Raw genomic sequence first — 14964 nt, forward strand, 5'->3', positions numbered from 1 at the left:
CATATCCATCTTTAGGTTTAATTTTTTAAAAACATTTTTTATTGACTTTTAGAGAGAGAGGAAGGGAGAGGGAGCGGTAGAGAGAAACATTGATGCAAGAGAGAAACATCAATCAGCTTGCCCTCTACAACACGGGCATGTGCCCTGACTGGGAATCGAACTGGTGACCTTCTGGTTCATAGGTTGACACTCAACCACTGAGCCACGCCTGCCAGGCCGAGGTCCCCATTCTTATCTTACAGGTTCTAAGAATCTAGTTAATAGACCCACCTAGCATCCCAAGAGTCAGTGTACAAGGAGGGAGAAGAGGAGCACCCATAGAGAGGAGAGTTTCCTACTCCTCATACTTCATGACTCTCCATGAAGCTTAAACTTCAAGACCTCTCACTTGAGGCCCCTTCAAAGCTGGCAAAGGTCTCTCACACCGTGTTGTATATGGCCAAATATCTTTGTACCGTTAACAAAGCTAAGATATTTCATCCACTCTGTCTTCCCTTATGTCAGGTGACATTGAGGTGGCTCTAGAACCCCCTAGAAGCTCAAAACTCCTTTGTTAAAATGGCATATAAGCCCCCAAGTCTGATGCCTCTCTGGATATTCATTTCTCTTTCATGAAGGTCTCCATGCACATAAAATATTATACTATTAATATAAAATAAAAGGTGTATTCCTTTTTTTCTGTTAATCTTTTTTATTGGCAGTTTAAGTCACAAGCTCCAGGTACTAACCCTAAGAGGGTAGAGAAAAGATTTTTCCCTACGACATTAATTAAACTACAGTCATTATGTAAATACGGTTAAGCCCATAGTTTAGGATGCACCAATTAAGATTAAGCATACAATGTAGGATCATGGGTTAGAACTAATCTGATAGGCTCATATCTGAATCTACAGCCTCACGAGCCTCAGCTAGCTCATTTAATGGGACCAGGCAAGGACCGCTAATGATGTATGTAAATGCTATTAGCTTCTGAGCCAAAATTCAGTACTGTACCACCTTGAACACTGACTGCATCACCACATTACTTGCTATGACACTTGAGTGACCTATACACAAACCTCCCATTCCTCCCAAATGAGGGCCAAGCTTCTGTTAGCCCAAAACTGCTGTTAACCCAGGGAAGGTGAAGTTAGTCACTTTCTCAAACTCTTAGGGATTTGGAGGAGCCAACACTCATTTGACATTGGTTCTCCCGGAATATTAGTAATCTCTGTTTACTCGAAAAGAAAATGTTCTCCATATGTTTCAGAATCATTTGTATCTAACTCACCACATGGGAGACATAAATAAATATTACATACACATATGTATAAACGTTTTGAGATGTAGAAGAGACTACTTTTATCTTTTATCTTTCAAATGAGCCATTTTCAGTTTGATCTCTGAGAGGGATAAAAGAAGCTGTGGGTTCTCTCTCTGGTTTGGCTACTCATCCATATGTCATCTCAGTCCTGCTGTTGAACTTGCGTCATAGCAAATCCTTCTGGGTACAGAACCAAAAGCTAATTTAGGAAGATGGACTTCAACCTCCTAGTCTCAGGCCCTTGGAGCCCAATAATGACCAAGGGACCAAGTCTATGCCCTAATTCAAGGACAGGAGCCATATATTTAGCCCAAGAGTAAGGAGACTGTTCTCCTTCTGGCTCTGCTGCTAGGTGATCATTTCACCTGGTTTCCCCCGCACCCACCAGATGGGCTGATTCTCAGTAGATGCCCAAGAGACACTTGTTGACTAAATGGATGAAGAGTCCCTGGCCCAGGTTTAAGGGTCCTTAAAGCAGAACAAGATGTTGATTTGCAGATGGTCAGGATGGCCAGTAGCTAGTACAGGCCTGATATATACAGGGTTTTCATAAGTGTCTGAAAAAAGCATACATGATTGAATGAATGGCCTTTCGTCTTTGCCATCAACATGTAGTCAAATGGGTGTTCCTTGACCCATTCTTGATGACAAAAGGGAAACACACCTAGTCCTGGGCTCTGCCTGTTGGACAGTTTGCAAAATGATTTGGATAGAAGCAAAGATGACAGAGCTCAAGGAGTGTGGGAGGAGCTAATAGATGATGGGTCGGGAAAGTGATTCAGAATGATTTGCAATGATGATATAAAATGATTACATCAAACCAAAAGAGGGCTTCATTTAAATGACCACTGACTTCACTTGGACATAAATCCTTCCAGTTTTTCTTGTTATATCTACCTGCCTGCTTATCTCTCTCTTTTATATAAATATATATGTATATAGAGAGACAAACTTGTATATACTTTTATTTTTTAGAGAATGGGGATCATTCAACACATATTGTTGTATAATCTACTTTTGCCCAGTTAACCCCACATCATTAAATATTCTTCTGAAATATCGCTTTCCAATACCACAGTGGGCATTCTGAAATTTATTTAACTGTTATAAGATTGTTTTTCCTTTTTGTTCTTTTGGACATTGTTGCCATGAACATGCTTCTAACTAAGTGTTTGCCCCAAACCAATAATTCTTTAAGATAATTCCTAAACTGTGATGGTTGACATGGATATTGCTGACTTGCCTTCCAAAAAGGCTACATCAACTGACTTTTCCACCAGCTATGTGGGAGGGTCCCTGTTTTCCTCCTTTGCAAGACTCTTGGTTTTATCTTTTGTAAATGGTTGCCCATGTATATAAGTGGCATCTCAATTGTTTGCACTTTTTTTTCATAATTTTTGAGATTTAATTATTTCTTGTATTTTTATCAGCTATTTGTATTTCCTCTGGCAAAATGAAATTTAAAAACCATAGGGTCTACATTTGATTCCCCAAAATTCAATAATAGAATTATGAAATGGGGAAACTTGGCTGGACAGCGTATCTCATGAAAGGGAAGAGGAAAAAAATACAAGGGGAATATGATAGCAGTCTTCAAATATTTGGATAGTTCGTATATAGAAAAGGAATCGTGTTTAGTTTATATTTTTCCAAAAGGAAAAAGTAGGGCAAGCAGATGGAAAGTTACAGGTTGGCAGGCTCTAACTCATCTTAAGAAAGAACATTTTAACTGTCTCAGCCATACAAAAATAGAATGGATTGTCCACGGGCTTCCTGTCGTGGGTTAACTGGATGGCTTGGTCTGTCTCTTCAAACTCCATGATTCTTTGCTTCTGTGAACATGGCCTCACACTAATGTCTTCACTAAATGTATTACTATCCACTTAGTTAATATCAACTACCATGTACATGAGAATGTAAATACCTTGAAAAGTACCACTTTTATATCCTCTAAACACAAAAACTTAGACGTATTACGATTTTCATCTACTCAATTTATATGTTTATATTGTCAATAAGTTTACTGAGGCTGTTAAACTTAAAAGTAAATCATTTATTAAAACATGAACAGTTTAATAATAGGCTAACAGAAATTGTCTAGTGTAATAATAGACTAAAAGAATTGTCTAGTTAGCAGGCCAGCTAGAGTTTGGGAGTAATTAAAAGCATTTAGTTTAAATAATACATGTCCTTAAAAGTAATAAAATTAGGGGTTGGGGTAGAAATAGGTAAAGGTGGTCAAAAGGTACAAACTTATAGTTACAAAATAAGTCCTACCTGGCCAGTGTGTCTCAGTGGTTGAGTGTCTACCTATGAACCAAGAGGTCAATTCCATGGTCAGGGCACATACCCAGCTTGGGAGCTCAATCCCCAGTAGGGGGCGTGCAGGAGGTAACCGATCAATGATTCTCTTTCATCATTGATGTTTCTATCTCTCTCTCTCCCTTCCTCTCTGAAATCAATAAAAGTATTTTTTTTTAAAAGAAGAACATAAGTCTTTGGGATGTAATATACATCATGGTGACTATAGTTAACAATACTTTATTGCATGTTTAAAAGTTGCTAGAAGAGTATTTCTTAAAAGTTCTCACCACAAGAAAAAAAAAATTTTGTCACTCTGTGTGGTGACAGCTGTTAACCAGACTCATTGTGGTGGTCATTTTGCAACAGATACAAATATAGAATCATTACATTGTACACCTGAAATTAATGTGCTCTGTATGTCAATTATCTATAATAATAAAAGTGTAATATGCTAATTAGACCAGATGGCCGAACCATCCAGACGACCTTCCAGACAAAGCCAGGGCTGCGAGGACCTTGCACGAATTTCATGTATTGGGCCTCTAGTACCTCAATAAAAAAGAATAAGAAGTATTTTGCATTTAACAAACCTTTTCAAGAAATTAAATGTGCACCCCCTCCATCCCTACCAGCGAGTTCAAAATCTCCAGTTATGGAGGTTTAGTTCTATTGGAAATCTACAAGTGATCAGATCAAAATGATGAAACATTTTCATCTCTTGTTTAATATGTTCCTCCTTTTTTTCTTCTCTGGGTTCACCTGGTAAAGTAACTTGACCTGTACCTGTTTCAAGTTCTAAAGAAAGAGGACGGTTGAGCACATCTATGCCACCCTACGGTCAGCTAATTATTCCGCAAGAGTAGCCCTTCCTGCTCCCTTCACTGGGGCAATCAGCCTGGGAGTGTGGTTTCTCAGAGAGGGCATCACGTTGCAGAACACGGGGATTCTGAATCAATTAGTCAGATCTAAAGCTTTAATTCATCATAATACGGTAATAAGCCAGACACGCTGTGGTATGCATTAGCGCCCGACGCTTTCCAATATTCCACTATGGGTTTTTGTGTGTGTGTGTGTGTGTGTGTGTGTTTTTTTTAAGCCCAGCTGGTTAAATGATACCAGCCTACGTTGTGTTATATGATCGTGCTGATACTGCAGATAAAATATAGCTGCTATTTATTTTGGTAATTTAATACGGTAGAAGGCCTTTGAGAAAACTCTGTTCACATGCTATTTTAGGGTAACAGGGACCCACCCTGATCCAGGGAAATTGAGTTAAACTGGGCTTGGTGTTTCCATTCTGTTTTGTAGCAACGCGTTTCTGGGCTATGTTTAACCCCAAGAAAGCTGGAAACCCTGACCAGGTCAGGGAGGAAAGCCCACAGCCCAGTTCCAGCCCAATTCCAGCATTAGGGCAGTCTATATTTTTGGCAAGTCATTTATGGTTTTTCTACTCCCATCTCCAATTTAGGGAACTCATAGCTTCTCTTAGGAATGCTTTCTTTCTAAAATTATGTGGAGGGCTTGGGGGAGAGACTGTATTTGTCCTCCTTTACTTGGCTTATAATCAAAGTGTACCCAACCACTATCAAGAAATTCCAGGTGGCAGAAAAGCCTAGATGCCGCCCAGAAAACCTTTGGTGCCTTGTTCTGGCAAAATTGACCTATTGAATATAACTAAGAGGCCAAGAGGAAACACTGGCAAAGAGACAGGCAACCAGGCGACTTGAAGTTTCCCCAAATGTTATACTTTGCTACTTCTATGCCTTTGGATATGCTATTTACTCTCTTTGCTGGAAATGTCGGTCAATGTCTTGTGAAAATGGATTCAGGTGGGACACTGGTTCTTATCTCTTTGTAGAAAAAAGGAAGGTCATGTCATAATCACCTGGCGGATTTTCCCAATGCACGCTCCTCTCCTGTCTGCACTTCCTGCCTACCCCCACTGGGAACCATGGTTTATGAAGTACCAAGCAACTACTGACAGGGTAGATGTTTTTACACATTGCCTGGAAAGAAAATGAAATAACAAATATTCGCACTCACAAACGAACTCCTAGCGTTCTTTCTCTTTTTCCATCTACCCTCCTCTTTCCTGGTATTTTTGAAGGAATGCTGTATGTCAGGACCTCTGCCCGGTGCTAGAGATGGAGAAATAAATCAGCCTTCATTCCTGTGGAGCTCATGAAGATCTAGTTGGGAAACAGGAACATATATATATAATTCATTTCGTGGGATATATGAAAAAAGAATGCTTCCCTGGAATGGTCTCATTATGACCAGCGTGCAATGTACTACATGAGCCAGAAGATCCAAATAGAAGGGGCGAGTGCATGGAGGTGGTCTTTTGTTAATATCCCTTGATTGGTGTATTGAACACAAACCTTCTATGTCTTCTCGGAGTCCCTCCTCTGCCTCCTTCATTCTTTCTTCGTCACACGTGCCAAGCTGCTCCTCCCCTTCCTAACATGGCTGTGGGACATGGGATCTGGCTTCCTGAGAAGATGCAAGGGAGCAGATGTTGCAACCTGAAACTCCAGAAAAATGAACTCCCCAGAGGTTGGACATGGACCAATGGGACGCAAGAGACCAGAGGGAACTCAATTCATCATTTCTCTCTTTATTTTCCTCTCTGAGATGTGGTTCTCTTTGCAAACCCACCACAAATTTCTTCCGTATGAGAAGACCGAACACACTTCATGCGTTACCTGCTATGTATCTTGGCAAGTTATTGTTAAGTAATGGCCAATGCAGTAACCCGGCACAGCACACTGCTTCCCAATTCTTGTTGTCTCTGGTGCTTTCCCCTCAGTTCAAGTATCCTTGGCTTGCACTTCCCAAATCAGTTGTTGACATTTTAATTCTTGCCTCGTGTTCTGCTTTCTAAAAGATCTAGAATAAAACAGCTGGATTAATTCCTCTTTGAAATCATGTTTGCGTATTGTATATATTAAAACCAAAATGATTCAATACTGGCCAACCATTTCCTAGTGATTATATAACCTCAAGTGAGCAAATGTTTATCTGTTTTCAAATAAGTGGGATTAGTCTATTCATGGTATATTCAGGAACTAGTCCTAGCTCTGCAGATGATGTAGGAACTGTTGCTAGCTGTCTTATCTCCCATAATTCAAGGGTTGTGGAAGGCAAAGAACTCGATAGTTATTTGCCAAGGGACTAACTCTCACACATTCATTAGGAAGTGTCCATCAGGAGTATTTGTCTTCCAAATTGAACCTTATGCTTCCCGAACTAATCTCACACATTTCCTATTTCTTCTGCTCTACATCTTACCTTACAAAGGATCTGAACCTCTTCTTTTTTATTGCTTTTTTATTGCTTTCATTCTTACCCTTTATCCCTGGTAGAAGCAAAGGTCTCCTAACCACTATCACTTGCCTTTCTCCTCAACTTCTTTTCAATTTGTGCAATATATATATATATATTTACACATACACATATATATATATGAATTCAGATTATTTCCTTTAGAAATGTGCCATAATTCTGTAACTTTTGTTTGAAGCTTAATGTAGGTTTACTTGAACCTTATCTCAGTATCTTTCCTGACACCTGTCTAAAATTTTCCAACAGCAACAAACTGACTTGTTGGAAAGACAGATTTTCTCAACAATTATTCCAAAAAATAACATGTTCAAATTCAACCACCGCCACCCCCATCCTGCCAGATTATCAGCCTCATGGGGGATATTTAAATGGTTCGCTGCTCCTTCCCCAGCACCTAGAACACCTGGAGCCCAATAGACATTTGTCAAATGAGTGAGTGGTTCAGAAAATGTGCAGAGCTCTGTTTAAAATCCGTGCAGACCCAGTCAGGGTCATGTCTCAATTCTGCCCAACTGTAAAGGGGCAGTGTAAACGCTGCTCTTCTAAGAAGACGTTCTTCGACTCCATCCCATCCCTAAGTCAGCCTTCATCCTTTGAACTTCTGCGAAGTTTTATCTGCCCATCTCTTGTGACAGTCATCACTTCCTACCGTTAAGCACACTTACATTTGTACTTATGTCTTTAAGTTCTAGTCCATCTTTCTATTCCCCATTGCACTTAACCACCATGCCTGATCAACATTCATGTCATTGAATAGGTAATGTGTGTGTGTGTGTGTGTGTGTGTGTGTGTGAGAGAGAGAGAGAGAGAGAGAGAGAGAGAGAGAGAGACAGAGAGAGAGACAGAGAGAGGGAGGGAGGGAGGGAGGGAGAGAGAGAGAGAGAGAGAGAGAGAGAGAGAGAGAGAGAATGCCAGCCAATCATGGGTTATGAAACCAATTTAAATCATTACCTTTGGAAATGCCATAATGATCTCAATCAAAATACTATTCCCAGATAGCAGGAACTTAATCATGATAATACCCTATCTAAGCAAGAGAACAAATTATTTCTCATAGACTCAGCAATAGCTTAGCAAGTCATGTAATTGATTCTAGAGGTTTAGGGCGGGGGCAGGGGGAAACCATGGCAAAAAATAACATCAATATCATATTTCCCCCGAGTAAGAGCCTTAGGCATTCATCTTCTGATTTATCTCCCACTATGCACATACTTAAGACAAATTGTATTATTATTATTACTTATTAAAGGAAAACACAGGAATTCCCTCTCAGACATTTCTTCTGGTTGACCCCAAATTTGCTTTGAGGCCATTGCTCTAACACTCACTCTAATTTTCCTCTAAACTTCTGGACCATAATTCACCCAGATCATTAGCAATTTTCCTTCCTCATTGCATGATTTCTGTCTGCCCCTGGGTGGCTTATTTTAATTAGAAGAAAAAAAATAGAATGGAAATGTTTCAATTGTAAACACACAGAGGTTCTGTGGGCAAATACGAGTTTGGCAGAAGAAAGGCCGGTGGTCAGCTTAGCCGTGGCTTTTTGGCTCAAAAGCAAGAATAATTTTGAAGGAAATGAGGATAGTTTTTCTTAAAGTGACAATTTTCTCCATCAGGTAGATTACATGATTTCCTGTTATTTTATGATACTGATATTTCACTTATACATTTTCCATCTGGAGTGTACTTTTCTAATCCCTTTGTAAGCCCTTTGGATTCCGTTTCTCCTTTTTTCTTCTTCTTCCTTTTCCTTTTTCTTTTAAGCGTCCGTTTCCAGCAACCTTTATCAGATACCAGAAAACATAAGTTTACATCTTAGCTAAGGAGCTTATCCACTCACACAAAGCTACACCTGTAGCCCCGGAGAGTGTGGGGCAGGAATAGGAATCAGGCTTACCTACTAACGTTACTTTCGCCCGAAACCTTAGCTCATGCCTCCAACGGCTTACAACAAAAATCCTTGAAAATGAAGACTCACAGGGCTGCCAGCTGATGCACATTTTTCCACACAGGAGACGAAAGAGCAGGTACGGCTGAGGTTTCTTTCAAAGAGGAGGACCAGCCGTTGGCTGTGGTTCGTCGGAAAAGAAAAAAATAAAGCAAGTGTTCTTTAAAAGCTTAAAAAGACCAAGCGGCTGTCTTCCTCCCCCTGCCTCCCAGTGGGGCTGTAAAGGCTTCGCAGGCAGAGGAAGACAAAGAGACAGAACAAAGGCCCAAGTGTCGTGGGGATAACATTACAGACGGATGGCCACTCCTGCGATGAGATGTCATTACCAATGGAACAAAACGGGAAACGTGGCTTTCTTTATGGCCGTTATTTCCTGTTTCTGGAATACACTGGGCTGTTTCATTCATTCGTGCAAATGGCAGCCCACCTGGCTTCCGCTGGCTCATCCTTGTTTACTGGCCTGACTGCCCCCACGCTGGACCCGTCCTTGTCCCCCTCCCATTCCCGGTGGCCCTCTTCCAGGAGTTTTGCCAGGACTTTCAGAATTTTACTAGCATCCCAGGAAAGTGTGTTTAGAGAAAAATATGGCAATGATAATAAACATGTTTACCAGAATTTTTATGTAGGAACGCTGGGAATGGATATTGAGTTCTAAAAGCTGGAGCACTTCCTCAGTCCTCGTGGGGGAGAGGATGGACAGACGGCTGGTTGTGTGATCACATATGGGATCTGCACAGCCAGAGAGCCCCAGGGAGGGCTCAGTGAGCCGGGGGTAGGATATATACACGATGCCACGAACCTCCTGTGGGGAGGACGTTGGACGTTAGGACCCAGGAACCTTGATTTCTTCTGTGTTATGGACAGTGATTTCAGGGTTAGGTTGTCTGCTTCATCCTACAGGCCCCATTACTACTCAAGTTATCTAGATAATTGAAACAAATCTTCACTGTATTTCCATTCAAAATGGATCTTGATTGCTTATCTACATAAATCTTATTCAAAATACCGCCTGACATATTGAAGACTTGGCTCATGAATGGATGAATGAGTTAATGAACAGACTTCAGGCTTCTATCTCACCCTCCACCTTGCCTAAATCAATAGCACCTCGGCACCTGAATTGAAACATTCTCTATTGGACATTGGACATATCTTCCCCAAGTAATTTACACAAAAGTGCAAACGTCGGCAGCCACGTAGAGACACGGCCTACTTTTATGGCATTGCATTTTTTGGAAAAGCAAGACCACTTCCCGAAATGATGCTGCTAGCCAAGGAGTCACCCAGTCTTTGGTTGCAAAAACTATCAAAATTGACTTTTTTTTCTGGGGTCTAAAATGATCCCCTGGAGAAAATTTTTGTTTTCAACAAAGGGACCATTGGCTTCATGTTACAGACAGCCTTTACTGGTAGGTACATGTATGTGAACCTATTGAAATTCCAATGGTGGTGTCTTCATTAATGTAAATGAAGGGTTTCCCATTGCTCTGATTGGTGGTTACATTGGAGTCTGCTTTTTCTCATCTTCTCTTTTTCCCCATTTAGAAGTTAAACATTCTCTTGACTTGGGTTTGCAGCAATCATGTATGTAAGGAATCTTACATCGGCGAGTCCACAAGGAACAAGGGCCAGTTTTATTGTGTGCAGCTCCTGCTACGATGGTTAGTCTTATGGGTTCTCTGTAGTGCTATCAGGAATTCTTATTCCCATGTTGCCCCTATTACTCTAACCTCATTAGGTTAGAGAATCTTCTTCTTGTGCTACCACAGGCTCTTGCGTGTCCCCCAAAATAGCACTTGCTGCATTTGGGTGTAATGATTTCTCTAATGGTCTAAGTTCTCCACTCAGATTGAAATTCCAGGAAGGCAGGAATCACACCCCGTGCCGAAAACTGTGTGTGATACAGGTGCCCAAAACACATGTGTTGAAAGAACAGATAAAGTGACTCCTCTAACATCACAGAGGTGAATGTCGGACCTGGAAGGAGAAGCCACTCTCTGGTTCTAGGAAGGGGCCGGTTGTTTGTGTGCGTGGACTGCTGCGTGTGTTTCCAGGATGAAAGAGAATAGTGGCCAGGTCAAAGGATGTTCTCAAGAACCAAGACTAACAGACTGACTCTCAGTACATAGTCATCAACCTCAAGTTAAAATTCACTAGACCCATCTTGGCTCTATCACCAAACTCTTCACAATATATTAAATACACACTCTTGACCTTATCCCCGTGGAAACTGCTGCTCCAATATGAAAAACATACCATGTAATTTAAATATGAGCCCTAATGTGCTTGAAGATGTATCCAGCCAGCAATCTATCAGACTCTCCTTCCTCAGTTAAGCAGCATTTGTGTTCAATATAAAGCCGATACAACTGGCTCACACACAGTGTTCCAGGCCTCTGAACACATGAGCTCATCCCTGAGTGGGTGACAAGTGTTTCTGATACAGGCTCATCATCAAGGACTCAACCGAATTAGTCAACATTCTCCACCAATATCAAAGTCATCTGTAACGTGTGTATCTGTCTGCAGCCATTACATCATCTTTTTTAATACTCATGTCTTTCTTTCTCATTTGCTCTCCCTTTGTGTTCAACTAAATGGGCATTTAAATCCTCATTCCCAACCAAATGTTCCTGACTGATGTCTTTTTCCCACCTTGGGACAGAAGCAAATGACTTACATATGAAATGTATTCCCATCTCTCTCTCTTTTTATTTTGGAGGGAGAGGGCGTGACAATCCAGTTAAATAATTGGCTTCACGGATTTCCTCCACGGAGATGACTGGCTGCTTCACTTGATTACCCAGAGAGCACAGTCATCTCACACTGAGCAGATACATGAACGTTACTTTTCCAGTTCAGAATACAGCATGGCTTAGGGTCACAAACTGTAGGGTTGAAAGTCAACAGAGCTCAAATCTGTCTTGAATCTTTCCTTCAAATTCAAACCAGAAACTGCGAAAAAGCTAGTTTCATTACTTGTAGGGGGGACACTTAAGCCCTGACTCTTCATATTTCCTTGGGAGGGAGGACAATTCCATTTCACTCCCAAGGGGAAAATGAGAGACATGTTTTTGTCTCATCTGTCATTCACTACCTACGGTGAAAGAGTGAATGATCAGATTGGCCGGCACGGGGCACAGCTACCCAGCCCCTTCCAGCAGATCCATGCATGCTCTCCATCTCGTCCTCCACATAGCAAACACACTTGGGCAGGAATTGGTCTGCCAGGCACAAGGCTACAGCTTGGTAAACTGGCTCAATTTGAGGGGAGGGAAGCAATTAGGAAACCTGATTACAGCCTCTTCTTTAAACCATGTTTTCCAAATCTATTTCCGATCCAAAAGCCAGTATTCATTTCCCTTATCCCACTGTCTATCTGATTTAGAATGTAGAGGAAGACAAGAGGATGATTAATCACCAAATCTCAAGCAATGTCTACTTTTCTGCTTCCTCTAAGAGCCCTTGGCTGATGACATTGCTTACATCTCGGTGCCACCAGGAAAAATGCAGACCTTTGTCATCTTAAGATACCAGAGTATGAGTCCTGCTGCTTACAAGATTTGTGACCTTGGGCTAAATTAATTAACTTCTCTTTGCCTCACTTCTCTCACTTCAAAACAGGACCAAAAAGGCAAGCTACCTCATGCTGTTTTTATGAGAAGGTAATGAGTTAATTACACACAGATCCCAGCAGTGCCTGGCATAGACAGGTCTTGGTTTGAGTCCTAACTCTGTCCCTTAATGAACGTTAAGGTGTCTCCCCAAAGTACCCAATGAAATAAAGCTAAGCAGAGAGCAAAGGATGTTATCTGCATAAAGCATGTATGTAATGTTTATCGGAAGAGAGAGAGAGAGAGCATTATCTCAAGTAAATACCCTAGTTGGTTTAAATTCACCAAATATGGTTCAGCTATCCCTGTCTTTCTTCCTGAGGGTCTCTCCCCGTAATATACTAGGGGGAGGGGGATGTGTAAAAAAGGCACCTTTTGACTGTAAAATGAAAAGAAATAGTACCTGGCGGCCCATTCCAGTGGTAACTGAAGAGAGAGCTATGATATTGCTCTCCTGGGCAAATCCTGGTGGGTTAGATGGCTGAGATAAAGAGCTCCCATTGGCTAAGTGGGCGCATTGTGTTTGAACAAACAGCTTTGAAAGGTAGGGCTAGTATTTGAATGTTTTCCTCTCTTAGAAACTGAAACTGGGGCATTCAGGATTTCTTTACCCTGCCCTCTTGTGAATTTCCTTTTCACTCCTTACTGCATTTTGCTCTGCTTGTCATCACTTCATATTCTATGGACAGTATAAGCTAGCCTTTGTTCCTACTATTTTAAGCTCCCTCCTTATCATGGGAATGATACTTGTTCCTTCCTTGCTCAATGGTCTCAGCATTAGGTTTGAAATCCCCAGACGAGCTGGAGCCACGCTGTGGAATCCCAGTAGAGGTGAAGGAAACCCTCTTCTCTCCTGAGATGTTTGCAGTTTCTTTTCTGAGGTTCACACTGCAAAAACAGAGGCGTTATTTCCTCTAAGTGAAAGAGCACTTTTATCCTGACAAAATGCTTCATCCTATTAAAGGAGGCTTTCCCTGTAGCTTTCTATAATGAGGAAATTGGGTTTCAAAGGGAAGTTGTGTGTGTGTGTGTGTGTGTGTGTGTGTGTGTGTGATTTTTCTGATGCCACATGTCAACAGAAAATAGTAACATTTTTTAGTATTAATTTGAACCCAGGGCCAATTTTATCCACATATGTCATCTTTCTTACCCGCGTGTTGATACCTGGAGCTAAACCTGTAGAGGAAACCTTTCAATCACCATTTAGGGATAGGGATGAACATGAAAATGCAACAAAGAATAGAGACACCTTGTCAAAGACACTGGTTCTCCTGGAAAGAGACACCTGGTCTGCTTCCACCTCAGCACACCTGAAGAAATGACACACACCAATACCACAAGGACTCTTGGTGACAGTCATTGAGCAGAGGACTTTAAGAATCACTGACACTAACTCCTTTTCAAAGAATGAGCTTCGTTAGAGGGATAGACACTAGGAGAAAGGAGCCACGGAATAGGAGGTCAAGAGCACAGAAGATCAATTTGGAGAACTTTTCAATTCTACCCAAGATTGACCCTGTCAAAGCCAAGAGCAAAAGCCCTTCTGTGTGTGCTGGTGGGCACAGCTGCTAACTATGGCGACTCTCAGATGGCACTTCTGTACTGACTATTCAAATTACCGATCTTCTTGTGTCTACTCTTAAGAGAGTCTGACACAGCCCAAAGTGTGCAACCATGGCTGCCTTCTCAGATGCATAACAACATGTCCAGCTATCTCTGAGGAGCAGGTAGAGACCCATAGAAGCACCCATAGAGTGCATAGGTCTGAAGATACGAAGATAGAAAGCTAGTCACCATCCACTAAGAAGTATTGTGTGTCCATAAAAAGGGAGTTGGTGTACACATTAAATTCCTATACCTTCTCTGTGAGGTGTTAGTGTACTATTTTCAAGAAGGGGTAATGGGAAACGTAGAGTATTTAGTAACTCGGCCACACACTGGCTGACTCCAAAAGTCTTTGGTTTTTCTACAATATCATGCTGTTCTCTTCCTTCATATCCTGCAGAAATGTTCAAGATGCACAGGTAACTGTCCAACCCCCGGACAGATGAACAATGCTAGCCCGATTCGCCTGGGTTGGCACTTTTTACAGTGGTGACATATTTGGAAGCATTCGAGCTGGGTGTTTCTGGCTAACGTTATAATCAAGTATAATAAGTATGACTCAGAGGTGAACTAATAAAAGTGCTCACAGAAGAGCCCAAACAGCTAGTTCATTCCCACAGACATGTGGAAGGAAGATTGGACCACCACTCCCTCGGCATGAATTATGGTCAGAAGCTTGAAGCTAGACAAGGTCCCACTCTGCCTGCCAACCTCCCAAAGGAAAACCTGGATTCCTGGCATAGTCTTGGGCAGTGATTCTTAACTGTGACCCCGCCTAGGGCAATACCAACAAGAGCAGCACCTGGGAACTTGCTAGAAATGCAAAATCTCCAGCCAACTCCAGA

Source organism: Myotis nattereri (assembly GCF_964212035.1).
Source record: "Myotis nattereri genome assembly, chromosome: 20".
NCBI classification, from domain to species: domain Eukaryota; kingdom Metazoa; phylum Chordata; class Mammalia; order Chiroptera; family Vespertilionidae; genus Myotis; species Myotis nattereri.